The sequence below is a fragment of the Saccostrea echinata genome, unplaced genomic scaffold, assembly GCF_033153115.1.
Source record: "Saccostrea echinata isolate AGI-Se365-2 ecotype Australia unplaced genomic scaffold, CSIRO_AGI_Sech_v1 ptg000009l, whole genome shotgun sequence".
Lineage (NCBI taxonomy): Eukaryota > Metazoa > Mollusca > Bivalvia > Ostreida > Ostreidae > Saccostrea > Saccostrea echinata.
In genome coordinates, this window is record NW_026889758.1 from 35,554,690 (window position 1) to 35,582,275 (window position 27,586).

The 27,586-nt window shown below is 31.7% G+C and overlaps 1 long non-coding RNA gene across 2 annotated transcripts in view; it reads left to right on the forward strand.

Annotated features, from left to right (window-relative positions):
- LOC133182291 (uncharacterized) overlaps positions 1 to 27,586 on the forward strand; it is an 83,272-nt gene that overhangs the window by 31,430 nt on the left and 24,256 nt on the right. For both annotated transcript variants that reach the window (XR_009720532.1, XR_009720531.1), the window contains exon 3: positions 7,864 to 7,943. This is a non-coding gene — a long non-coding RNA (uncharacterized LOC133182291). The remainder of the gene's footprint in view (positions 1 to 7,863; positions 7,944 to 27,586) is intronic.

Sequence of the window (27,586 nt, forward strand, 5' to 3'; positions counted from 1 at the left end):
TATATCCTTCAAAAATTTCTGTAAAATTTCATGACCGACATGTTGTAAGAGCATTCAGACCGATCAATGATTGTGCAGTGCTAACAAATTAAACACACCCAGCAAGATGTAAACAAAAACAGTAATCGAGCTTGAGCCCAGGTTTTTTGTGTACAGTTGTGAAGAATGCGATTGTCTTCAATTATTAAGAGTTTTTCTGTTAGTTTAAATCATTAAACTGAAGTTATTTTTAAGATAGAAATAATCAAAATTGAACTGGTCACAGTAGCCTAGTGGTAGGTGTTCGCTTTGTAATTGGGAGGCCCAGGTTCAATTTTCATTCGTGGTGCCACTTGAAACCTAAGGCATAAACATCATTGATCATGTATAAAGTAAAACATTATGGCCTGAAAAACCTTTCAGAAAGAAATTTTTTTTATGGGAGTATATAGGAAATTTATGAATTTTTATTTTATAAGAATACCGGGGCAGGGCCACACTTAATGGTACATGTATTTGTATGCTAACAATTTTCCATGTTTTGTGGATTTAGTTGACCCAGGGGTAAGGATTTAGACTAGGGTTAAAATTGGGGATAAAATTTAACATGGTGTATGTATACAGGGGAAAAAAAATCTTCTACAGAGCAGCAAGGCCATATTAGTCATTTTGATAAGAAAGTATTGCATTCCCATTGTATGTGAATTCAAGTTCAGTTATGTAATAAACTCTTGAGGCTAGAATGGAACCACAATAAGGGGACATAACAATCTTGTGGGGAGCAGCACGGCCAAGGTGATTCAGGTGAGCATTGTGGCCCAATGGCCTCTTTTTCAATTTGGAGTAATTCAACTCCTGATTTATGGACTTTTCATGTGATACATATCTTATTGTATTGATTGAACATACTGTTTCAGATTTTTTATCGTGATGTTGTTTTTTAAGGAGGTATATATATATATATATATATATATATATATATATATATATATATATATATATATATATAATATATGTATAAATATATATATATATATATATATATATATATATATATATATATATATATATATATATATATATATATATATATATTTTTTTTTTTTTTTTTAGAACAGCTGTAGTTGGAAGGCAATTATATATTTTAGTTGATTGATATTTCTGCCAATAACATCATGTACTTAAAAGATACCTTGGCTCTACATTTGTTTTAATGAAGGAAAGTGGACCAATTCAATATTTCAGAATCAATGTAATCTGTATTCAGTACCTGACTACATGTATGTATAGTGTGGAGCATAAAATCAAAGAGAATTGATCAGGCACACTCCATTGTTACAGCATGTTTCAAATTTTAGCTTTGATTTTTCAGGACGTTGTTTGAGAAGCAAATTTTTCGGTCAAAGTTTGAGAAGATACCTAGTTTTCAGAAATATGCAAGTAGTACCTTATTATATTGCTTTGAACCATGATTCAACTTCAAAGAAAGTGTGAAAGATGGGTAAAGTGGAAAGTAAATTTACCCAACTTTTCCTAATGCCTGCTAATTTGGTTTTAAAGGTCTTAATCTCATAGAACTTGTCCTTGTTACATTTCCACAAGTAGCAGATAAATGGAGAAAACTTTGATACTTAGTGGTCACTTTGAGTTGGTTAGAGACCTCAATAATTATCTGAGGATTAAGGGCACTTGTGGGGGGACATGTATCACCTCTGTGTAGAACCCACATTGGTCATTTAGTCAAGTGCTACATCCTGTACCTAGTCTGGCCAACCACTTATCTTGCCCACTAGCTTATTCAGATCTCTGTGATGAAAAATACTACAATCTCTGTAACTCACTGTTATTCTGATATCTGATGTCAATATTGATGTTGTCACTTAAGATCTGTGTCTGACACAAAGTATTGGAGGGTAGAATTCAATAGATTTCTCATTTTGAAATTTTAAATCTTGTTAAACAAGGAAGTTTTTTTTTTTTTTTTTTATAATATTGTCAAGCTGTTTAAGAATAGATAGTACGTACCTTGTATGTTTTTAGTCATAATGATTCTTTTTAAATTGTGGGTGCTAAATTTTAAGCCAATGAAAAAGAACTGATTGTAATTTAAGACGGTATTTATAAGTGCATGTATGAAGTTTTATGGTTTTTGAAGAGGGTCTTGGATTGGGATGTTAGTGTTTTAGCAAATAGATAATTTCCTGTTATTGAGAATCAAGTGATTAAATTGTCAATGTCATCATTCACTTATTGACAGTGAATAATAACCTTTAGGTCACTATAAGGAATCAATAAAACACAAGCATTAGTTTTAGTTTACTTTCCCCAAATGCTTTTAATCTTCCAAACTTCACACCATTTCAAGATTTATGGAGTCAACAAAATCCTCAAATTCCCTCACAAGCCACACTCTGCATGGGAACTCTGGAAATGCTAAAAGAGAACAATATAAATGACAAACTAATATTTTTGAAGAATGTTAGGAGTATCTGATTATGCAGGTGTTAGCATTAATCCTTTAGTTTATTAATGAAAAAACTTGAAATTTGTCAGGCATTGTTTGGGAGACCCATTTCTTAGGCTGGCTCTAGGTTTCTATGGAGCGATAATGGCTCCACTGAGGGATCCCCAGAGAGCTCTAAGAAAAGAGAGTGGATTACATTCAAGATGATTATTTGTGCAATAGTTTCAATTTATCACAATTTCAGCTCTCTAGAAATTCTAATCACCAGCTTCAACTGAAAGGTGACTAATTGTAAATGCCTTTGATTTCAATCTTTTGCTGGGAATGAATGCACCAACGGCACAACACGATTCTTGTCTTTTGGGGGAAAAAAAGACGTTGAGTCAATACAGGAGTGGAAATACAAAATAATAATTCAATGTATTCATTCAGATATCAAAGCATGGTTTCTCAAAATACAATAAATGAATATCCATTTTTAGCAGCAAAACTACTTGAGTTTTTCTAAATTTAAAAGATGCACTTTTTGCCCATAGTGAGAAAAGAGTTGACTTTCGGGGGGTCTGAATAAATGTAGTTTGTAAGGACACAAAAGTAGTTTACTATTTAGGGCAAACCTTTTTCTTTTAATTTTTGAATTTTTGATGTTCTAGAGCATAAGTGCTAAGTGATATCTAGAATTCTGACTCAAATTAATACAATTTAAAAGTGCGCTAGGTAATTTAACTGACTGTGAAACATCCGTAAGCTAAGTTATAGTAGTGCAATCAAATAATGAGATCAGAAAATGAACGACATTGATGAGAATCTCTTACATGTATATGTGTCTCTTACAACTCTGGTTTTTTTTGTTAATCCTATATTTTATCAAAAAAATATGGTCATAAAAACTCATAACACAATATTCATAAGACCTTGACCTCTTTGTTAAATTGCTTTGTGATATCAGAAGTGTTTTCTTGCATTTGTGACAGTAAATGAAGTGTATTTTTAACTAGTAGTGATTGATAATATCCTGGGAAGACATAACATGGCGGGTTATGGACCACTTGGTTCCCAAGTAGAAGGTCGAGAGTTTGAATCCAGGCCACCTCAGTATGAAATAGATAACAGATTAATGTGATTGTTTTTGTGTTTGGAAACTTTAAAATGGGGCTGTAAAGAACTATTAGCTGTGATAGAAAGCCTAGCTAACTTTACATATTGGGAAATAACTACTGTAAAGGCAGAAATATTCGTTGGGGATAAAATTTTGTTTATTTTGTTGTTATTATAAACGAAATAAAATCCTACACGAAATTCTAATATGACTATATATTGAATAGAGTTACTCTTAAAACAAAATTTAATGCCAACGAAACCTTTTTTAGATAACAATGAAATTTTATCCCCATGAAAATTTGAGCTTCTACAGTATTACATACATTAACAGTAGATTTTATTTATGTATATTTTTGTTGGACATGAAAAATAATGACAAAATATAAAGGTTTTCTTAGTCATGTTAATCATGTGATGTCAAAAGTATTGTTTACATTATAATGTGAGATGGAACGCTATTGATTCCACATATACCAAACTTTCATGAGCTTTCGAAGTGGCTTAAATATTATAACCTCACTGAATACATTTATTTCATTTTGTTTTGGTTCATAACATTTAAATTGTTTAAACAATTTTTTTAAGGCTTTAAATATAGAAAAACCAAGTTATGTGACACCTTAATTAAAACATAGGAATGAATAGTATGATTTTTTTTTAGCAACTAACTTAATATAAATTAGCCAGTACTTAAGATGTAACGAACTTCATAGAAATTAGCCAGTACTTAAGATGTTGTTGATATAAAGTCTGAATTCATAGATCATAATAATTAAGGAAGAAAAACATGATAGAAATCGTACAGTACTGGTACTTAAAATGATAAAATATGTGAGTCAGCCCTGACATATATCAGGAAAGAAAACAACATATTTTGTTGATTATTATCAATGCTCATAAAATGAAAGAATGTCAAAAAAAGATAACATAAGTATTTGTACTTGTATGGTGGTTTTACACATTTAATACATGTGTTGGTAATTGATTTTGTTAAAAAGAGCATCATACTATTGGTAGTCTATAAACTGCATCAAGTAGAATTAACCTGAAGCATATGAATGTACGCAGTTCAGGTCCGAGTACTGACTTCTGACCAAACACATTTTTTTTTGTTTGAGCTTTTAAACTGATCTAGCTATGAATTATCTATCTGTTAGATAAATTGAATCCCTACAAAATTTTAGCATTCATGGTTATGGCACCTTCTGTAGAAACCCTAAAATCAGTGGAACTTCAATTCTTATCTATCAAAAATAAGTTCTTTACAATTAACGAACTTGGAATATTATAAGAGTGAACTGGTCTTGTCTGATAACTCTTTTCATTCCACACATTGAGCAGTGTCACCTGCTGTTTTATTGGATGCCAGGCAGATTCACCTTCCAATCAAATCCCACAACTCTTATTCACTCAATTAAAATACTCTGTGAGAATTCTCCATAGTAGTAACACATCTTTGTAAATGAATGACATTTCTCATTAATTCAGCTGCAGGTTACAATTTTCCAAGGAATAGCCTTGATAACGGTTTAGGGTTTTTCCCCAGGTGGCCTCTGGCATTGATGATAGGGCCACTAAGGGTCCAGATTCTGAATGACCATTAGCACACAATGAAGGGGTTGTAAATATGCTTTAATTGCCCCTTTCAGGATTTCTTTACTATCTTAATAGATAGTAGATGATTTAGGATTGACCTTGTCTTATGTAAGAGAAGGGTGAATGCATTTAATTACATCTGGGTGATCTGTTATATGTAACAGTATTCAAAATTGTATTTTAATTGAATAGTACGGCATTCTAACTATTGAACTGTAAACATAATTGTTTTAGTGTTGAAGTGCCACAGATTTTATTGCTAATAAATCTACTGTAGGTTTTCTCAGTTCCTTTACTGGTTTTAACTTAAGTACATAGGAAAATTGATATGAACAGCATCAGCTTATAATTTGTTTGTCATTAAACAGGCAGGGTAAATAGTTCTATTGATGTTGGAACAACATTGAAGTAAATGGGTTTTTCTAATAACATTTCCATTATAAAATCTTGACTGATTTTAAGCATCATGAACAACCCTACAGACCATGTGTATCTTTTCAGCTGTGGGTAGTTTCATTTTCCACTCTAATAAACCTTTATTGATATTATTTAGCCATGTATCTGTTAGTAAGCTTTGGTAATCTTTTTAACAAAAATAAATGAAATTTAAAGGAAAATTCCAGAGTATTTTTTAAGATTTTAAACACTGTGACCTGACTTCAAACCATCTCATCCCTGCTTTAGTCTGATGCGTAATAGTCACATTGACACAGAATACAATGACACACCTGTATTTAAATTTTCATAAATTGTTACGAAAAATTGCAGGTATCAGGTGGAATTCTATTTTTAACAATAGTTGTAAGGTGTTGATGAAATACGAGATCACAGTCATTCCATGCAAAAGGAAGTAAACAACCTCGCAAGCACAGGTGTTGATTAGAATGAATTTTGTCAAAGTTAGAATCAGAAGCCAACCAAAATCAATTTAGGTATTGAATATATTTCAGATAAATTAGTTCAAGTTTTAAGATATTGATTTTTTTTTCATTTTGTTGAGTAATTTAATGTGCTAGTAATAAAATTAGAATATTACATAAAGTATGTTTTAAATCAAGTTATTAGATTTGTAAAGAAGTTGATTTTTGTATGGTCAGGTCATCTACAGATTATCTTCTTTCATTTCCAGACCAAGGGTAAATTGTATTACATAACTCAGACTGATCTGAATCGTAAATACACTCTTGAATACTTAGAGAGTCAACAAGAAGGCTTTTTATTAGGCATTACATAATATTTTTCTCATAGCATGTCATTAAAAAGTTTTGTTTATTGTTAACATAACTAAATAGCAGATCTTGTCTATTTTTTTAAATACAAGGTTTCATGCTAAGCTATTGAATCTACCAGTGCATTTGAATGAAATATTCCGTGTTTGACAGTGAAAAGTTTGACAGAAGAATGAATGGACAGTTTCTCTGTTTGGTGTCACGTAAACACAGGACGTCCATTGAATTACTGTTATTTCAGGGGAAATGTCTCTCTGATTCTACTAACATTAATTTTATGGACCCTTCTCCATATGAAACTTTGTAGTGTATCCTGATGACTATGCCATAGTTGTTTGTCACTCAACAAGTGCTGGATGGAAGTCAAAATCATTAAAATACCATTCACAAGACGAGGTGATCTCTCTAAACCCATTTAGCACTATGTGGTCAAGTTGGGACCCAAGCTGGTTATAACATTATTGTCCCAAGTTTTGTATACAAATAATGCTGCCTGTAACTACTGGAGGTCTATTATCCAACATTGTGGTCAGGACTAATGGAATGAAAAGTGAAACTCTAACATCTCATCAATTTATGCTAATTTAGTTGCTCAATTGTAGTAGTTCTCTAGCATGGGAAAAAGTTAGGAGTGTTTTTATTCATATAAGCAAATTGGGCTTATTTGACCATACTTGAATAGAATAATATGTACATTGACATGTTGTCAGTAGCTAACCGTTTTTCATGATAATCAAATTATTTTTAAAAAAAAATTCCTTAAGGTTCCAATACTTAACCATGATGTACATGTATGTAAAGTTTTTAAAATGTTTTTGACAAATGGTTTAAACAAATATCTAATAAGTAAAAAATATGTCATTTTTAAGTGAGTACAAACTTGATGTTCAGTTTTAAATTGCCTTGTATAACTTTTTTCCCATTTTGCTTTGTTTTTGTTTTATGTAAAAATTGAGCATCGAAAATAAAATTACTAATGTACAAAATTTGGTATCAGATGTAGTTTGAAGCAGATGACATTAAGATAGCAGCAACTGAAATGTGTCATAACTTACAAAATGGAGAGATGAACTTTGTCCCAAACCCTACTGACAAAGCATGTCATTGAAGACTAAAACGATAATGTCAGCACAGACTCACATGAGTTGTAAATTTTTACTAGTTGAAGGTAAATTCAAAATTTAAAACATTATATCATGTAAATTTGGTATTTATACCTCCACCCTATAGATTAGTTTTGGCTAAAACAAAAAAAGGTATGTATGTCATTAATACTGAAAAAAAAGAAATATTTGTTCACTATCCAAGTCTACTTTTTATGTAGTGTGTAATCATTTTATACACTCAATAGGTAAAAACCCCTGCCCTTGTGCTCCTTTGGATGTTGACTAGCAATGGAGAAGATTTAAAAGACAGTGGATTTACTAACCTTGACATAAGGGCCATAAAAACTCATTTTAACATTATTTACTGAGGTCTATATTTTTTTTTCAGAAAATCTGCCAGGGAAAAGTTTTTCCACTGATCATCTTTCCCATGCAGTGGAGATGGTCTGCCATGAAGGGTCCTTGAAAGTGAGTTATTGCATCATTGTTGGGGTATGGGGTCTGTCCTTAAGTAGACAAGTCCTTGATATTTATTGTTCTTCTTCTGGCTTTGGATGTCAAGGATTAGTAGTGTTTGAACCTTTTGAGGGGGAAACAGGAAAATTGGTCAACTTCTGTAGTGAAGTCAGCCTGTCTAAAGACTATCTTCTATTTCTACCAGCATGAGCAGGAGCATTATGAATTCTGATTTTATTCACATTGGTATTAGTGGGAACTCTACAAATGTGTTTGTATAATAAAATGTGTAACATTACTATTCTTTGCCTTCTTAAAAAAAATAAGAAGTGCACCTGAATCTGACACCTTCTGCTTCCTTACTAATTAGCAAAAAAGGAATTCTTTTTAGCTCACTTGCTCAAAGTTTGCTTGTCATGTCTGACATATTATCAAGTTGTTCTTTAGTGCCATAGTTTCAATTCTAACCAAACTTGACACTTAGCACCCTTCGTTAGATTGAATTTTCTTCAAGTGGTTTGCATTCATTAGAGGATTTTTAAAGAATAAAGAAATTTGGATGGGGTCACACTAGGAAGCACAGAGCGAAAAAGTAAAAAAAGAAAAGGTTAAAATTCCTTACATCTAAAGATCCAAAGAGTTGTGTGCACTTTTTGCCTAAAATGGCCCTGCCTAGAAACCAATTAATTGTTTGTTACCCTGTGTTCCATTCAATATTGATGCTTTCGTTGTCTTTAAGAAAGTTCTTTTTGAGAGTCCTGTGTTGGGAAACAGGCTTCGGGAAATATGCAAAGTTCTTGAATCCACAGAGATTTGTTGTATTTGAGTATGTTGTGTTTATTTGAGTACATTCTACAAATAATAAAAATATGATGACGACACATCCCCCCCCCCCCCCTTCCAAAAATTATAATTTTCTAAAAAGTGACATTAAACTTCAGTTACCTTTTGAATCAGAGCTTGTGCTCTAATTGAAATACAGAAATACAGCAAAACATGTCTAATCTGGATGTTGTGTATTTTGTAGAAGAGTAGATTTACGAATAAAAGCGGTAGGTGGGAGATGGAGTAAAAAAGCGGTAGACTTCTGCCTAAAGTGATAGAGTTAACATTTATGCTTAACAACATTAAAAAGAAATGCATTGCTGCAAAATGGTAAAATGACATGCTCAATTAATTTTCATTATTTCTGAGATGGATTACTGAGACAGGCGAGTACTGTGGCTCATGGGCAATTTGCTCAATTTACATTAAAGATGCTTTATTTTCAAAAATCCAGGAGTGCTATTTTCATAAATGAAAACATGAAAGAGATGAGACATTTATCGACTTTCTCCTTTTGACTCATAAAGAACTGTCCACAAACTATCACATTAAATATCTTATTCAGTTGTGTTTCAAGAAAACTGACAATTGTTATCAACCAGGACTAATGATAGATGGACATGTTGGGTCTTCAATTATTGTGGCCATTTTCTCCTACAGGGACCACTGATTAAATGAGATAAGAATCAAATCAGAAAAAGCACAAAATTGCCCTCTTTAATTTGGAGCATTATGGAAGGGCTAATGACATTGTTTTGTGGCCAGTTGATAATAAGATAGCAGGTGGTAGCTGTTATCAGCATAAATCCTGTATTGGTAACCATCACGTGTTCGGGTGGATTTACTAGAGAACAGTTTGAAACACATCAGGAAAGAGATTCAAAAGCTTTTGGTGACAGGTTTCCCTGATGCAAACAGTTGATAAAAGAAGTACATATTACTAATCACATTGATATCTGCAATTAAGCATGTCATTGTAATAATTTTACTTCTCTTAATTGGATACAGCATTGGAAATGTTTCTTAGAAGAGGGTCCCATCAGGATAGCTCTGCAGTGAAGTGGACAAATGTTTATCTCTTCCGTAGAGGACCGTCTCACCTTCCTGTATACTAATGACTTTGCTAAGTTTCTTTGTTCTTGGTCGGCACTACTAATTCACTGCTATTTTGACTAACGGGGAAACTATTTTTGTTCTGTATCCTACACTCTAGCTCATAAACAATTCTGTGTTCTGAATTAACTTGTGGCTGAAAACCTTGACATGGCCTGCTGTTCAAACACACTCTGGCCACAAAGGACAAAAAAAACACTTTTTGACCATTTTTCACAGCTTTGTGGTCCAAGGGGCCATAGGTGAATTTTATGTAAAGACATGTAAAATGTGCAAATGTGCCGCAGGTGGCCAAAAGCCATTATCTTTTCAAACCCAGTCATGCAGCTCCACCCCACAAAGATCTCCTTCTATCTTACCTATTATGTTTAAGAAAATCCATTGTCCAGCTTTCTGAAGGTAACAACATGACTCTCAGCGTGTTTAGTGGAGAGAATCACACTCTCCCACATCAGGAAGAGCCTGGGAAAATCCAAGGATGACATATGGAGGAATCAATTAATAAAAGGTCTATCAAAAGATCCAGTGGGAAGAAAAAGCCACCATTGTTTGGCCCCTGTATTTGCCTATAAAAATGATGGTAGATCAAGAATTTATAAAAGTCTAATTGTTTAATATCTAGCATCTCTGTCGCATCTTCATTCATTGTTGGATAATTGACTAAAGTAATAATTGTGTTTCTCAATTCAGTATTTGGGGAACCCTCATGTACGGAAAAAAGTATTTGGCCTTCATAAAACAATAACCTTATTTTATGTATAAATATCAAGGAATGTGACAGCAGTTTAAATAATGATTAACATGTACTCCCAAGATACAAAAATCAGTGGGGTGTGGTATTACAATACTCTTTGACCTTTTGCAGTTAATTTTCAATGCATCTTTGGCAGCAGAATATCACGAAACTAGTCCGATTGTTCAGAAGAATGAATGTTATACCTAGGTAATTCAGACATGGAGAGATTGTTTCTGTCAGAAAGAGCTTACAGGGGTGCCGATTGCATTGGAGAGATTTACATGGTGAAGGTGGCAAGAGCGTGGGATTTAGATCGCAAGAGAATTAGATATCTTCCAACTGTCATAAGTGATTGCATAATGACTGAATAAGTTTTTGATTTTTCAATCGAAAACATTCCTTTGTAATTTTTTTGCTGTTTTTGATGTATTTAGATAGAGAGAAAATTAAAAACTGTATTTATCCGTAAGAAAAATTGTTGAATATATCAGATATGTGGAAGATGCTGTCATATGATAAGACCAAAATTGCAATAATCATAGACACAAAAGCTTATGCTCCATTATTATACTCAACTTTTAGTACTGTTCAACTAAATACAGTTGTAATAGTAGAAAATGTCCTTGACCTGAGCAAAATTGGTACATTCTTTTATTGAGCATTTGAAATCTTTAAGATTTTATTAAGGCTTCACTCTGTGGATGCCCTTTTGTGATCAGTCTTTCTACCTGTCGGTCTGATATTACTTCCCTTAATAATTTTTTTTCTCTCCTTGGTCCAATCTGGCTCATACTTCACTGAGTGCCCATGGGTAAAAGGTGTGCAATGACTTTGAACCAAGTTTCTTGGGCAAAGATCAAATTTAAAAAAAAAACACCTCCTTGACCAGAGAATATTTTCTCTCCCCTTGGCCCAATCTGGCTCATACTTAACCCATAGGGTGCTTGAGGATAGAGGGTATGCAATGACCTTGAACCAATACCCCCCATGACTTCTGTCTGTCCTTCCGTCTGTCCTTCCATTTCACTATTTCACTTTGCGTTTAGCTCAGTTTCAAAGAAACTATTTAAGATATCAATCTTCATATGTTGATACATATTGATGAGCTATTCAAGTGCATCAGTATTTTTTTACCTTAACCTTTTCTGTGACCTTGAACTTACTGTTTAGCTCCAAGAAACTTTTCAAGATATTTTTATCAAACCTTATATCCTGATAGGTACTGATGAGAATTATTCAACTTCATTAAATTTTTTTTTACCTTGACCTTTCCTTAGACCTTAACTTCAAATTTTTGTTAGCATAGTTTTAAAAAAAAAGTCAAGATCTTTTTTTATCAAAACTTTAACTGCTTTTACATTTGACCTTGACCTTTTCTTTGACCTCAAATTTATTTTTAGCATAGTTTAAAAGAAACAAATCAAGATATTTTTATCAAACTTCATATGTTGATACATATTGAGAAGAGCTATTCAACAAATTTTCATGTTGCATTACTGATAAGCTCTAGGTGAGACATTTTTGTCATATGGACATATTTCTAGTTTTTATCAAAGGTCAAGGTAAAAAGATGAAAATCTTGTCCAAAGCATATTAACAACAGTTTTTGAGTGAGTTTGCCCAAAGGTAGTGAGTTAAAGACGAGATCACCCATGGGTATCCGACGATGAAGATCTTAACAGACATATGCAAAATTTATTTGAACAGCACTTATAACAATGTACATTGCAAATTGCAATTCATACTAGAATTGGAACACAAAAATCAAGACCCAGTACAAAATAAGGCCTGATCTAATAATTATAATTGCACAAATATATACAACAGTTTTGTCTGTTGAGTTTAAAATGTTGTCATAGTAATATTTTGTAAACAAAATAAATCATGGCATTGAAAAGAGAGATTGAAAAGTTGTAGTATATATTAATCAAGCACAATGAATCTGACATTAAATAGAATATTGAATGTTTTCAGCAATGCCATTGTCAGTTTTCATACAAAATAAAGTGGTCAGTTTGAAGATCTGTGAAGTCAAAAGGTGTGCTTTGTTTGCATAAAGATATACAAAGAATATATCATTGGTACTCACAATTAGGAGTGTCTCAAGGCAAAACATTTTGTTCGAAAACAATTTTCAAAAAATCAGAAAAAGTAGTTAAATGGGCAATTAAATAAAAAAAATCTGCTGTTTTAGAGAATATGCATCTCTTAAATCTTTTAAAAGACAGTATTTTGAAGAATATTTAGGAAAAGTTTTAGCTGTTTTATGTTTATGTCTTGGTACTATGGATGTTATGGTACATGTACAGGCTGTTAACTATAGTGTTTAGGTTTGTTTGTAAGAATGTATATAATGCAGAATCACATTGTAATTATATAGACAAAGGAATAAAGTGTTATACTATTAGATTTCAGAGGTGTACCAGCCAGTGATAAGAAACTAAAAATTTTATTTTTACACAGGTGGCATGTCACTGATGTCAGAAAACATCAAATGTGACAAAATCAGGACTTAGGCACAGCTTCTGTCAGGAAGGTGTTCCATAGGTTTATAATCATAATAACTTAGATTAAAATCAATTAAAAACATTTGAATGGAAATTACCAGTGAAAAACAAATTAACATATTTTCTTCTCTGTTCTAGAGAGATAGAGATCTGAACCAACTAAGCTCTGTGTAATTTTCTCTGTTTTATGGTGATCCACATGAAATGATTGTAAGCAAAATAATACCAACCCCTTTGTTTTGAGCTGTAGTTTTGTATGACTGACATGTTTTGGTTCATTACTGGCTGGGTGAGCATGTGTTTTAATTTCTAGTGGGAGGATGTTGATTGGTAGAAAGATTGAGGACTATGACCATCCACCAGTCCATCATCCCCTTCATAGCATCAGATATTATGCACTCGGTTAACCCAGCCAGACTGACGACCAATGATTTAAAAATGTCATACTCTCTCGGTCACTTGCCATCAATACCTAGAAATAATGGATGAAAACGGAACCATTGGTACAATGTGGTACAAGTACATTCACCACCCATCAGAAACCTCACTGGTTTTTCCCGATGATGATGATAGGGGGTCATATTGATTACCAATGTCCACTTTTTGTAAGGTTTTATTTTCAAAGAATGATGAAAGATGAGGAGCTCTATTATCTGATGGTAAACTCTGGTGTTGACTTTAAACCCTTGTAATTTAAAAGGAAACAGTATTGTAACATTTGCATGTGTCAATAAGCAACAATAGACTTCAAAACAAATGCCAGAATGTCTTTCATTACATTATTGGGTGCAGCTCTTTATCTTGGGGAGATGATACTTATTTTGGGTATAATCTTTCTAAAATGTATTTTATTTAAATTTGTGTTCATTGAAATGTTTGGAATGGGATGAGCCTGTGATCTGTAGTGCATGACAAAGTGTTTGATAATGAGAGCCCATTTATAACCAGTACAGAGTTTGATCCTTTCATATAGCATACATGTACATGACTAAGAAATATATTTTATATAAACATAAATATCTTGATATATGAAGTCACTTAGATTTTGCCATCAGGTATAAAAGTCCCATACTTTGAAAGATAGAATTACATGTAATAGAATGCCATAGAGTATTCTAATAAAATTGTATTTGTTTTTCCCTTATACATGTATTTGTAATCATCAAGAAATTAAATATATGAATAGGAAAATTGACAAATTGTATAATCAAAAAGATATACATTGTATATCAATTGTGGTTTGTAATTACAACAAAGGTCATTGTGAGAGTTATGCCCCTTCACCTACTTTCTTACTGCTTTGATCTATACGTCTATTAGGGAAGTATTTATCAATGTGATATACAAGGCATAAGTACTTTTTCCTGCCTGTGAGAATTATATTAAATCACACAATATCGGCTGATGCTACTATTTTTATAATTCCTGTGTTGACGACTATTACAAATGATAATGAGTCATGAGTTGATTTAAGTTATTTTAAAGCTATATATGGCATATCTGAGCTAAAAAATAAAAATAAGAGATTGAGTGTAGATGAACATGATATTTGTTATTTACGTTCAAATTAGATTTTTCACTGATTTTTGAACTTGAATAACCCCATGTTTCTATAGTTAATTGACTTTAAACTGTGTCTGATATTGAAATGCAGAGTCGGTAAATAAATCGGTTATTGTTTTAAATTTCTAATATCAGCTATGAAACACAATTGATTTAAATTGTGTAATTTACAGGAAAGTTCTATCTTTATATAAAGTAATAAAACAAATAGAAAGATCTTTTTAATTTTAGTTAGTCTGAACTTATCAAAAATACACCATATATGACTTTAAGCATATTGACAATAAAAGGGCTTGGAACTTGTATATATTTTACATGGTAGCCAGTGAAAATACTCCTGGTAACTAGCTTGGAAAAATAAGAAGGGGTTCTTGCTTATCTATTTGTCAAGGAAAAGGGGTTGTGGAGAGGTTGGGGGGGGGGGAGCAACTATGATAGTTCTTTTTCCTTACTATCCTCTAAGAACTTTGACCATTTTATAGGGGTGTAATACTGCAATACATAAAAAAAATGTATTGCAGCATGAAAATGTATAGTTGCATATCAATACATAACATAACAGTATTTTGTATTCATTTCTAAAGAATTTTGATGAAATTAAAATTTTAGCCTGGAGATGCATGTATTACTATAAGAACATGATCACGTTGCATTATTTCTTTTTATTCGAACCTTATTAAGGTGATTTTTGTAATCATTGCTCTTTTTTACTTTAATTGTTTCCAAGTTTGTAAAATGTTGATACTTGAAGAAATTACATGATTCTTCCTTTACCCATTGTGTTAGATAGCTTCTCATTTCAGAACGGAGAGACACAATTTGTAAAAAAAAAAAAAAAAAAGAAAAAAAGAAAAAAAAAAATGTGAAATGTGAAAGACCTCGATATGTATCATGATACACTCTCAGTATATCACAGTATATCATGATATATTTGCTTCAATCAACTGTATAATTGTTAAAACCCCTGCCATTGTGGTTAATTATGGAAACAGGGGTTAAAGCATGATATCTGAACTAAATTTAAATATATAGACAGTTAAGTAAGAAGATGTAGCCTGATGAATAAGAGGAGTCACAAATCAATATTTATAAAATCTATAGTTTTATTTATTTCACTCAGCTATATTTAAAATTTATACTCTCCACATCAAGAGTTTTATAATTTGCATCTTAGTGATTGAATTTCATTTAGGATTAATGTTTGATTGAAGTATTATTCCTACAAATTAATGAATAATAGCAGTCTTATAGATGATTAAATATATTTGCGAATGTGGTACTGAAAAGCATTTGCAGTTGTTGGACACAGATACCGTAGAAATAAGCAGGGAGAGAGGGCACTTCTTTTCTTTTCTTTCACTATCATAATGGTAAAGGCAATAAAGGTATCAATGTCTCTGCATCTGTGGCAAATTTAATAAAAGATTCTAGGAAGACAAGACAAATTACTGGTACAGTACACAGTAGATTTACTAATTATAAAGTTTTTTTTTTTCATTTTCAAGTCCAATCAATGACCTATTACCACTTATTCCTTCATAGTTTGGTTTTAATAGCATTATTAATAAGAGTCTTCAGATGTTTTTCGCCAGGTTATGAAAGTTGCAAATTCTTTTTTAACAAAGATGACACCAGACTTTGTGATCCGTTGTTTAAAAGATGACAATTAAGCCCTTAAAGTGCATGTATCTCTGTACTTTTACATCATTAGATTTCCAAAAGTTTAATTATTGATAAACAGTGTATGTTGTACTAATTAACATTTGATAATTTTTCTCTTTTATCTGTCAAACTTGCACTTTATTTAATATATTGTACAAGAAGCAGTGAATATTCACTAGTTTTATATATATATATATATATAAAGCTGGAAATGAAATCATGTCTTCAGCTAAAAGAATGGTAACTAAATGTATCATTTTGTCCAAATTATGATGTAAACCAATGATGATGAGCCAGATTTAAGTTAGAAAGCATCATTTGTCTAGAATGAGAGAATATGAAAGGTAGTCACTTCTGGAATGCATATCTCTGCAAATACTATTATTTGTTAATTAATTCTTTTATTTAAATGATTCACTGATTTATCCATATTCATATCATTCTAATTTCAGTTGTTTCTTGGTCTAATTTCTCTACAAAATTTTATTGAACTACATATATCTCGGTAACTTTTTGAGATGTTGCCTTTAAACAGAACAAAATTATTTGCAAATAAACTGATTATTTTAAACTCCATCCAACTTTGTGGGGAGGAAAATATATGTATTTTCATGTCACTGTGTCATTTGCCTGTAAAACAAGCATTATAGGTCCATTCAGTTTCACGTCATCTGGTGACAATAGATGTTTTATTTAGTACTTAGACTAAGCTCCAGAGAGTCTGGTGATGCAGGAAAACATCTTACAACACAAGTATCGTAGCAGCCAAATCGCTTCTTGGTGAGGTTCAAGAAATGCTCATTTCATACATATAATTAGTAATTTTCAATGAGAATTTGGTGTTCCTAAGTGTATAGATAGTGGTTCTGTATATTTTGCTACTTGTATAAGTCGTATGGCGTCCACAAGTGTGAGAGCAAGACCTGTAATTGTTTTAGTGAATGACGTCGATTGGTATTTTCTCAGGACTTGACACATTATTATATTGAATGACCGTGTTTTGTTAGATTTTTTTTTTTTTTTTTTTTTGGCTCTGGGACCCCATTTTGAAAATAGTATAATTGGATGACTATGTTGAACAATTATGTAAATATTTTTAAGCGTCAACTCTAAAGTCTAATTATGTTATTGTTTTTGTACCAGTTTTAATTAATGCACTTGGAATTTTCTCAAGTTCTGCCAATAACTTTTTTTCATGAATGATTACCCAAGGAACCTATATATGAGAACAAGTAATATGTCATTCTTTTCACATGAAACATGCAAACTTTCAAGTACTTTAATGGCAAAATTATCTAAGCCAGGGGTCTGATTGGGTTGGATGATCAAGATAATTCTGAAATATTTATTATTAGACAGTGATCACCAGAACTAACAATCTAATTAAAATTAATCCTTTCAGAACTAATAATTTATATATTTAGTATATAAATATTCAATTAGAGGCAAAATTAAAATCTCTGACAAATAGAAGTCATTTAATGTATTGAGAGTGTGACAGTTCACATAGAAATAGAAAAATTATTTTTAATAATGTCTCCAGATTTATAACTTTAAGCGTGCGTACCTTAATTGATTTGCAAGATTAAAACTAAAAAGCATCAAGTGTGGAAAGATAACTTAGAAGAGAAAACAAAGCTAATTTACAGTTGCGTGGCCCCCTCAATAATTTTGCCACTATATACTTTACAATAGAAACCATTGTATTCCCTCAAAAATGGCGTCTTATTATAATTTTTTTTTTGCTTATCAAAAATTTCAGTAACCCCCCCCCCCCCCCCCCCCCCCCCGAAATTCCTTCTTACATAGGTCTGTATGTAGAGGATAATTTGCCAAGAAATGTAAAACCATTTGAATTCTTATCATCAACACACAAAATACTTTTTTTGACCATTTAACAGTTGTTTTTTTTTAATTTATTTTTTGATACTTAAGTTCTTCAGAAATGATGTCAATTTTATGTTCCCCAAATAGTTAGATGTATGCTCAGGAAGGATGTGCAATCTTCAAAAATCTTCTTAATTTGGATAACCTCCAACTGCCATAAAACATTCATCTACTCTGAATCGTGGTGAAATGTTATTGACCGTGACCTTTCTTTATGATGCCCATTTAGGCATTGAAGAAATAAGCTGCATTACTGGGTCAAAAAATCTATATAGTGTCAGCTAAATTAGGTTTCATAAGTTTTACAGTTTGAGAAAATTGTGATTATAATTACAACATGAATTTTATTTTTAAAAGCTAAAGGAAAAATAATCCGTCTAGTGGATTCATATATTAACCTACAAAAAATATGTTTCAAAGCAATAAAAATGTAGCATCACAATAAAACATTGAGTTCATTTAGGTAATGGCTTGTCTATTTCAGTTAAAAGTGATATTGCTATAAGGAAGTTTGGGACACCCTGTTCATGTGTACATGTATATAACATAGACAGTTAATAATTAAGGAAATAAAGTCGTTCTATTTAGCTTTACTTTCAATTAGATCATAGTTTAACTAAATAAGATATTAAATCAGCAAATATTGACAAATGTTTAATTAAATCTGGGTGTGGGCATTTTTTGGAAATGTCAATTCAGCGATCAGATATAGATTGTAAATAAATTGTTAAGTAACAATTAAATTTTATTTGTACTTTTTTTTCTTAAGAACTTAGGTAATGTATATTATTTCTTATTTAGTAACAGGTTTTGGTCGGATCATCAATCATTTCTTAATTTGCTCCTAATAGAATATACTAAAAATCATTTTTAAATTCATGTAGTTAATAATCATTTGACTTGAAAGGTAATTATTAACGTGTTTCTTTATACACAATTTTTGTGTAGACCATATCACGTGCTTTTGGGTTATTTTGTCAGTTAGAATGTAATTGATAGTGATTATAAAACTTCATTGTTAAGTCATATTTTGACACTAAGTGTTACATAGTACACAGAAAGTTTTTTGTTAATTGATAATTAAGATGGACAAATACTCTTTCAAACATATATCTGCAGACTACGTCAAAGCACTTTTGGGGATTGTATAAATTTGCAGTCATCTAAATGTAAATTTACAAAATTTACAATTGTCATTCTTGTTACAAATTTAGGTGAAATTTAATATGGAAGAAAAGTTCATGTTGAAAGATCTTTAATTTTAAAGACCAATATGTCATTCCAATCTATTTGCTCTATAGGTTTAAATTTGGACTTAACAAAGCTCTGCTGAACATCAATTAGTATTCTTCAATAAGCCTCTAATGACAAGTCTTACATCCTGGATTTTAGATTTTAACAAAATAATTAGAAAAAAGGGTAAAAAAAAAATATTTATTGTGGATGCTAATTAGGGTGAATATTAAATGCAGAATAATTCAACACTTTTATGCATATACATTCATTAATTAAGCCGATTGTTAGCAATGAAAATTGAAATAATGGGTGGTATTATTGATTTTCTGTTGTTCGTTATCTCTTTCAGGGTGCTTTTTTTGCTCTGAGACAAAATTGTTTTGTTTCTAAAATTTGAATTGGGGCCAGTGACTTCAAACCCCACAGTGTATTATTCTCACATCTAATAAAAACTCACTCAAATGGTATATGATTTTTTTTCTCTATTTAAACCAAATTTTAGTTTTGCGTATCATCCTGTATTTAATTCTTGTATTTGATATACGTATGATGGTTTCTGTTGTAAAATTGCATCATTGGAGAACTTGTACACATGTTAAGTCAACTTGGGGGAAATAGTAGCTATAAATATTTGATTTCATGTTCTCTTGGGAAAACCTGGCATATGAAATGTGCATTTTTCAGGAGAACTTGTAATTAAAAATATTTTTTTGTGACAGTTTCAATACATGGCTTTAGGGTCTATAAGAGAAGTTGTACTTGGTTATTACTTCTGTAATAGACTGCCCAACAGTAAGCAAGTATTGAGTTGTGAATTTTCCAAAGAACAAGTTAATTCTCTTATACTGTTTGCATCAGGACTATAATTTAATTGTGATATATTTCCAGTGTAAGATACTGAAGTAAAGAAGTGGCACAATAGAGGATACAAAACGTCCCCAATAGGGAACATTTAATGTTGTACACCCCTTATAAAACATGTATGGATTACGCGGCATTGTGTGTAGTATGAAAAAGCTCTTAATTATTGATAGATTCTAATTTATTTGATGATCTTGAGAAAGATCAACACTAGAAAGTGCAAAATTTGTCATTGAAGAAAAATCTGGCTACTCATGTTAGCCTTTCTGTTTGCCGACCATACACTTGAGTCTGCATTAGACTCAAAATCCAGAGGTCCCTTGTATATATAGGTTTATCTTCTCTGTTTAAACTTTGTCAAACAACTCTCAGTTCTTTTGAAGATAAAGTGGACATGTGAACTGCTTTTCTACTCATTTATTGTCATTTGCAGATACCCTTAGGATTAAGAACTAAATGGTGTTTAAGGCATAAACCATGTCTAAACACTCATGTTTTATCGTTTTTTACTTGAAGTAAGAGGACTAAAGCAATAAGTTTGAGATACAATCAGCAAAGTTTTAAAAAATACATTGGAAAAGGCTTAATTGTAAAGATCCTGGTTCAAATCTTGCTGGGAACAGCTGGTTTGTAATATTATATGAGGAAGAACTATATCATTTACTGCCCCACAGAATGAAACATCTGTTATATAGTTGCATATCATAACACATTATGTAATGTAATAATTTTCCCTGAATCCCTTTTCCAATATCCAGTGTGACAGCAGCATTATAACTTTATGAAATATAGATCAACTGTCCCACATCCTTGTTTAGAAAAATGATGAATTTTGTCAAGATATTACACAACAGCAAAGCCATACTTGGGGATACAGAAACTAAATATTTGATTACTGTATTCTCTCTTGGAAAACCAAATGAAACATGAGATTTCTAAGAGATCTTGTAATCAGCAAGTATTTGTTTATGTAAGTTTAAATAGATGCTACAGGTTGTACAACAGAAATTGTACTTAACTTGCAACAACATCTATATTATAAATATAGAGCCTGTAACCAAGTATTAAATTACGAATTCTCAAAAGTACAAATTCTCCTGATGCTGTTTGTATCAAGAAAATAATTTAATTGTGATGTATTCCAGTGTAAAATAGACTTAAGTGAAAAAGTGGCTCCGAGGTTCATTTTCAAGTTATTAAAAGCTTAACAATGACCAAATTTGCAAAATATTGCATTTGGGCACATATATGTTTATGAACAATCTTGTTTCAGATGCTGCAAGACCTACAATTTACAGCTGAAATATGAGGGTAAAATACTATTAGTATCTTATTATTTATAAGCACTGACATAAGTCTTGCATAATCAAGATTTGAATCTGCATCACCTGTGGGATATATCTCAAGCCAAGTACATATATATATATGTCAAATAGAATGACTTTATCCTATAATTAAACAGTGGGAGTGCAGGTATTATTATGTCTTTCTGAATTAGAAATATAAAATAGCTAAATCTTATTCTTTGGTGACATACAGACTGGACACAGCTGGCTTTTGCATGTTTAACAACAGTATTGGTTGACCAGCCCTAACCAGAGGTGTGTAAGTTGACCTAGTGCAATGGCAGGTCATTCGGCAGGTTGTCACGATCACACGCAGCATGTTCTGTTTTGTTTTTTAAGCTTATTTTTTTTCTCTTGTTTAGAGTAATTGAAATATAAGACTCACACTCAACTATTAGTGTCTTGTAGGGGTCGGGGAGAACAAAAGAATTAGCAGAAGGACTTACAATGTTTCTTTTTGTCAGATTCACTCTTTTTGTTATTTTCAGCACAGAAACTATTTTCTTTTTTGTAAGAAGCACAATAGAGGCTCTGTCAGTGCAAGCAATGAATATGTCAAGGGAACAAGGTCCATTTTAATGCCAGTGTGGACACTGACAATCTTTCTCCCAATTTTTTCTGTCTGGCGATGAGGAATGAAGTTAATGTGTTTGATAAAAGCCAACTAATTGGTGGTCATCTGCCTGCTTTTGCCATTTCTATTGAATGCATGCTTGGTTCACTGCATCTGGTCAAGGAGACTCCAAGTGAAGAATTCCATATCTGTGTTGTTGTTAAGAGCCATAATCAGATGAAAAGCTGGCTGAACGTGGTGACCTTGCTTTTCCTGCAGACCTGTTGCACTGGTTCAGCAGATGGAATGCCAAGGATCAATTGAAGAAGTTTATTAATGAAAAACTGTAAGAGATCACATAATGGGCTTTTTTATGATGATCTGATGTGTAATGCTCAATCTTCTGTTTTCAGAATATGTTACGGTTTGTGGGTTGATTCAGATAGAATTCTGATTATAATTGACTTGCCTTTTGTAAGCTAATCCACTGCAAAGCCCTTAATGAAAAGTTTAGAATGCATGCAGAAATAGTAATACAGTTGTGTACAGAATTCTAGATTTTCTTTCGTTTCATTTCATTTTTATTTTTTCCTTAAAGGCTTCATCATATCTTCAATTTATGCAGTTTTACCAATATTAAATAACAGTTGCAGCATTTACGTTTTGAAATAAAAATTACTGGTGGAAAAGTACCTTCTAGATATATTTTTGATTTCAGTCTGTCCCACAGTATTGTCTATTGACTGCTCCTTAAAAGTGAATGGTGAGCTGTTAAGTGCATCTGCATAAGCAACATGTTTTTGTCATTGCTTTTAAGTTTCGTTTTAATATTGGTGATTTTGGGGAGTCATGACCTCTAGTACTTGGTGACAATCCCATCATGGTCCAGGGTCAAGCTTAGGTCAAAGGGAGTCCTATTGCTAGCAAGGGAATTAAGCATACAGCTAAAAAAAAATTATAGTTCATGCTTCAGTGGTTTCATTAAGAAATAAAGTCAAGATTGTTTGAAACTGGGGAAAATGGTTCTGAAATAGAACCTGCATATATGATGTTTTAATAGGAATTCAAATCAAGGACATTTATATGCTACTGTATTTGCCCCAGTAAGCACCCATACCATTAACATGCTCACCCCTTTTCACTTCTGAGAGAATTAACTGCAATGGTATAAAAGTTAAGTAAATATCACTTGAAATAGATTTTTCAAACAGAGAAAAACGAAAGAAACAAAAAAACAAAAAAAACAAAAACAAAAACAAAAAAAACAACAACAAAACAAAGACTTATACTTTTTGGTTGTTACAAAGGAAAAGTTTCATAATGTGATCTTAAATGTTTTTAAATGTGAACTTTCCCCTTTAAATACATCACAATTACAGTAGATCCCATAAACCCCAATTTTCAAAGTACCCTGATTGCATCTTTTGGCAAATGTGGTATTAACTAATGCTTTTTTTTCTATTTGCTTTAATTCAACCATGAGTGCAATTCAACACACAAAGAACATGCATTTTAAATTTTTCCAAATGTTTCCATGATGCAGTTTCTATTTTTGACACAGAAAAATACATAATAGGCTCTGTAATTGTGATTTGAGATAAAAAAAAAAGATTATCCCCTATTTAGCAGTTTGTATGAGAAATACATGTAATTGCACTGTAAAGTGCATTCTGTAATATGATCATGGTTACTTTATGTAAATTTGTCTAATAAACAGATAAAAAGCTGTAGACTGTTGTATTGATCATGCAGTCATTAGGGGTCAGATTTTTGTAATTTGTGTTAGGAGAGAGACTACCACATGTAATTTTTAACATGTGACTAGGCAAAGTAAGTTGTGCTGAATGCTGTCTGTAAAATGACGTTTGCATTGTAAAGATTGTATAGACCAGGCAAAGTTGAAGTAATATAAAGTTGTGCTGAATGATATCTGTTTGTCCTTTTCATTGTAAAGATTCACTCGGAATATTCTAAATGACGTTCTTAAAAACAGAGTGTGTTTTAGTTGGCATAAATTACTGTCATCTAAATGAATTATAATGCAGTTAAAAATTGCTTGCTTAAAGTGCATATTCATGGTAATAAGTCTGGGACAATTTTTTTTAACTTCAGATTAGCAGTACAAACAGGGATATTTGACAGAAATTCATTATCAAGAAATTAAATTTTCACTTATTTGAGCATTAATTTTTATAGTGTACCTGGTAGGACTCAGTGTAATGAGTATGATTTTTGTTCGAGACATTTTCATATCAAACTGATGACTAGAAATGTCTTGGTTTTGGATATCAGTAGAATGTATGTGTCTTCATTACTTCAATATTTTCTTGTCTCTGTTACTGCATACTGTAAAAAATAGACATGGTCGTATTCAACATTCTGAGTTATTATAGTAACCAGGTAGAATAATAAGTTAGTCATTGGTATTTGGACATTGCTTACCATGATATTTAAAACAGCCAATAACAAATTAAAATTATTATTCATTGAAGGGACATTTTCTACCTATCGAATATCTGTCAAATTTGGTCTAAAAGCAGAATCACTGAAAATCACGTAATTAAAAGAAGTTAATTAACGAGGTTATTGTCATTCCAAGGTACCAGAAATTTGTGTCCAAATCAAATATATATTAAAATAATGATTTATTTGAGAGATTTCGCTTAAATAAATAAACTGTATTTTAAGAAGTCACACTTTTGTCAGTCAAAAAGCAAGAATTGTCAGTGGAAATTTGAGAAGAAAACTATAGACAGTCTAGACTTGTTTGCAATTAAAAATATATGGGCGTTTATGACTTAAAATGTTAATTACATTTGTAATTATTCAAGATGTTTCCCAGTAGATCATCAATGAATACTAGTTTAGTTGTAAGAATTACTACCGGGTTATGCAAATGAACAACATGTGACAACCATTTCATCAAATATTAAAAATCAAACAAGAAAAATGAAATGAAAGTATGCAACAATTTGATGGATTTTTTTTTTTGATTGCATTGCCTTTTGCCACACAAAAATCTTGTGTGTTTGACTGGTAGAGCCAGCCTATAAATAAACGAATGATAATGGAGACAGTGAGATCAAGAAACCATACATCAAACATGAAACTACTTTTATTAATACATTGTAGTTTGATTGAAGAACCCACTATATATTCATTTGTGATCGTTTTGAAAAGTGAAAGTAAACCAATTAAAATGTCAAGGATGTTGTACAGCCTATTGTGATCCATTCTAGCCTGTCATCTTTTGGGTGAGCATTTGTAAAAAATCTTTATCATTTTTAGTTTCCTCTCAATTTTTTTTAAATAGTGTTTTTGGGTGAAGGGAAACAAAACATGAATTCTGTGGCTCCCACACATCTGGGGCCCGTGAGGTAGGGTCAGAACCATAAAAAAAAATAATATAAACTAATCCTATCTTTCAAATCTTATTGCTAACTTCTGAACAAACAGTAGGCAAATGATTATAAATAGTTAGTCCTAGGTCTCAGATTCATGGCCAAAAGTGGGAACAAGTTGTTGAACATAAATTGAAAATGCAGTACACCTTAGAAACCCTTTTTTCCCTACTTCTTCACACGTTGAAAACCCTTTTTTTTTCTACTTCATCATATGGCCCTGCCATGAATATGGCCGGGGCATGTCCTCTTCCGTCCTTCCATCTTTCTGTCCTTTTTTCTTTCCATCCTTCTTTCTGTCCATCCTTCACACTCTGCATTTAGATCAGTATCAAAGAAACTATCCAAGGTATCTTTATCAAACTTCATATGCTAATACATATTGGGCTATTCAACTACATCGACATTTTGGACCTTGACCTTTCCTTTGACCTAGACCTCACTTTTCCTAAATTTGTGTTTAGCTCAGTTTTAAAGAAACTATTCAAAATCTTTTTATCAAACTTCATATGCTGATACATATTGATGAAAGCTATTCAACTGCTTCCAAAAATTTTGACCTTGTCCTTCCCTTTGACCTTGACCTCAATTTTTTGTAAATTTGCATTAAGCTCAGTTTCAATGAAATGATTCAAACTATTTTTATCAAACTGATACATATTGATGAGAGCTAATTCAACTGCATCAACATTTTTGGACCTTGACCTTCTCTATGACCTTGAACTTACTATTCTGAAATTTTTCCTAGCTCAATTCCAAAGAAACTATTCAAGATATTTTTATCTATAAACACAAATATTCTAATATATATTGGTAAAAACTTATCAACTAAGTCCAATATTTTTTTTTTTTACCTTGACCTTCCTAAATGATTTTTGACTTTACTCTTTGTTGTTTTTAAAACTCACACTCAAAGAAGTACTCAAGATGTTTTCTTCAAACTTCATACACTTTTGACAACATGGGTAAGTTGGTCATATATTGAAAAATTCACACCTTTTATGTCTTTTTTTTAATAGAACTTTTGCATTGTGACAGTGAGCAAATGAATCCTTCACAAAAAGATTTAATTTATGTCCCTTTGGGTAAGGTCCAAGGGTTGAGCAAAGTTTATCATTCAGTAGATATATGCCTTGAAAAAGTCTGTACTCTGAGAATCCAGCAAACTTCATGTAGTATTAGTCCCCTGTCTTATCCGTTGAGGTGCTGTAGGTTCAGTCCCAGTTAGGGTAATGTCATAGCTTGAGAAATTCATGATAATTATATTTTTGGTAGAATGATGGTGGTAAGAGATTCCAGTACTGATTAAAAAATCATGCAGCTTCTTTAATAGTGTTGTGTTATTTTAGCTTCATTAATGAAGGGTTAGAAAAAGTCATTATACTCAGGTGAACATTTAGACCCTTGGGCTTCTTGTTTTAATACCTTAACCCTGCACATCTCTTGGTTTATTTCAGTTTTCTGATTAATGGTAATGATTGGTGGAAAGCTAGTGGGGGGATGACATGGCATTAAAACTGAGTTAAGTAGTCATATATTCACGTCTTTTTGATATATACAGTATCATATGCACTAGAATAAATTATAGGATCTCAGAATTTTTAAAAAGACTTGGATGTTATGTGTGTATATTTTAACTAGTGGAGTTATTTTTTTGCTATTTGTATTCAAATAGATGTATGTATGTTGATCAATAGCAAGCTTGCCAAAATAGATTGTATAAACTTGGAATTTCATTTGCCATAGTATTGTAAGTTAATGAGAGTATGAATTAATAGACATCATTAATTACATAGTAATTGTGGCAAAAAGTTGTAAATGATTTGTAAATCAAGTGCATAGATTGGTCTCTTGGTTCTCGCCTCAGTTCAAGGATTTGACAAATTACCCTTCCTAATGGATTTGATTAATAATTAAATAACCCCAGAAAGGATGGTAGAGTTTAAAAAATCTAGTAAAAAAGGT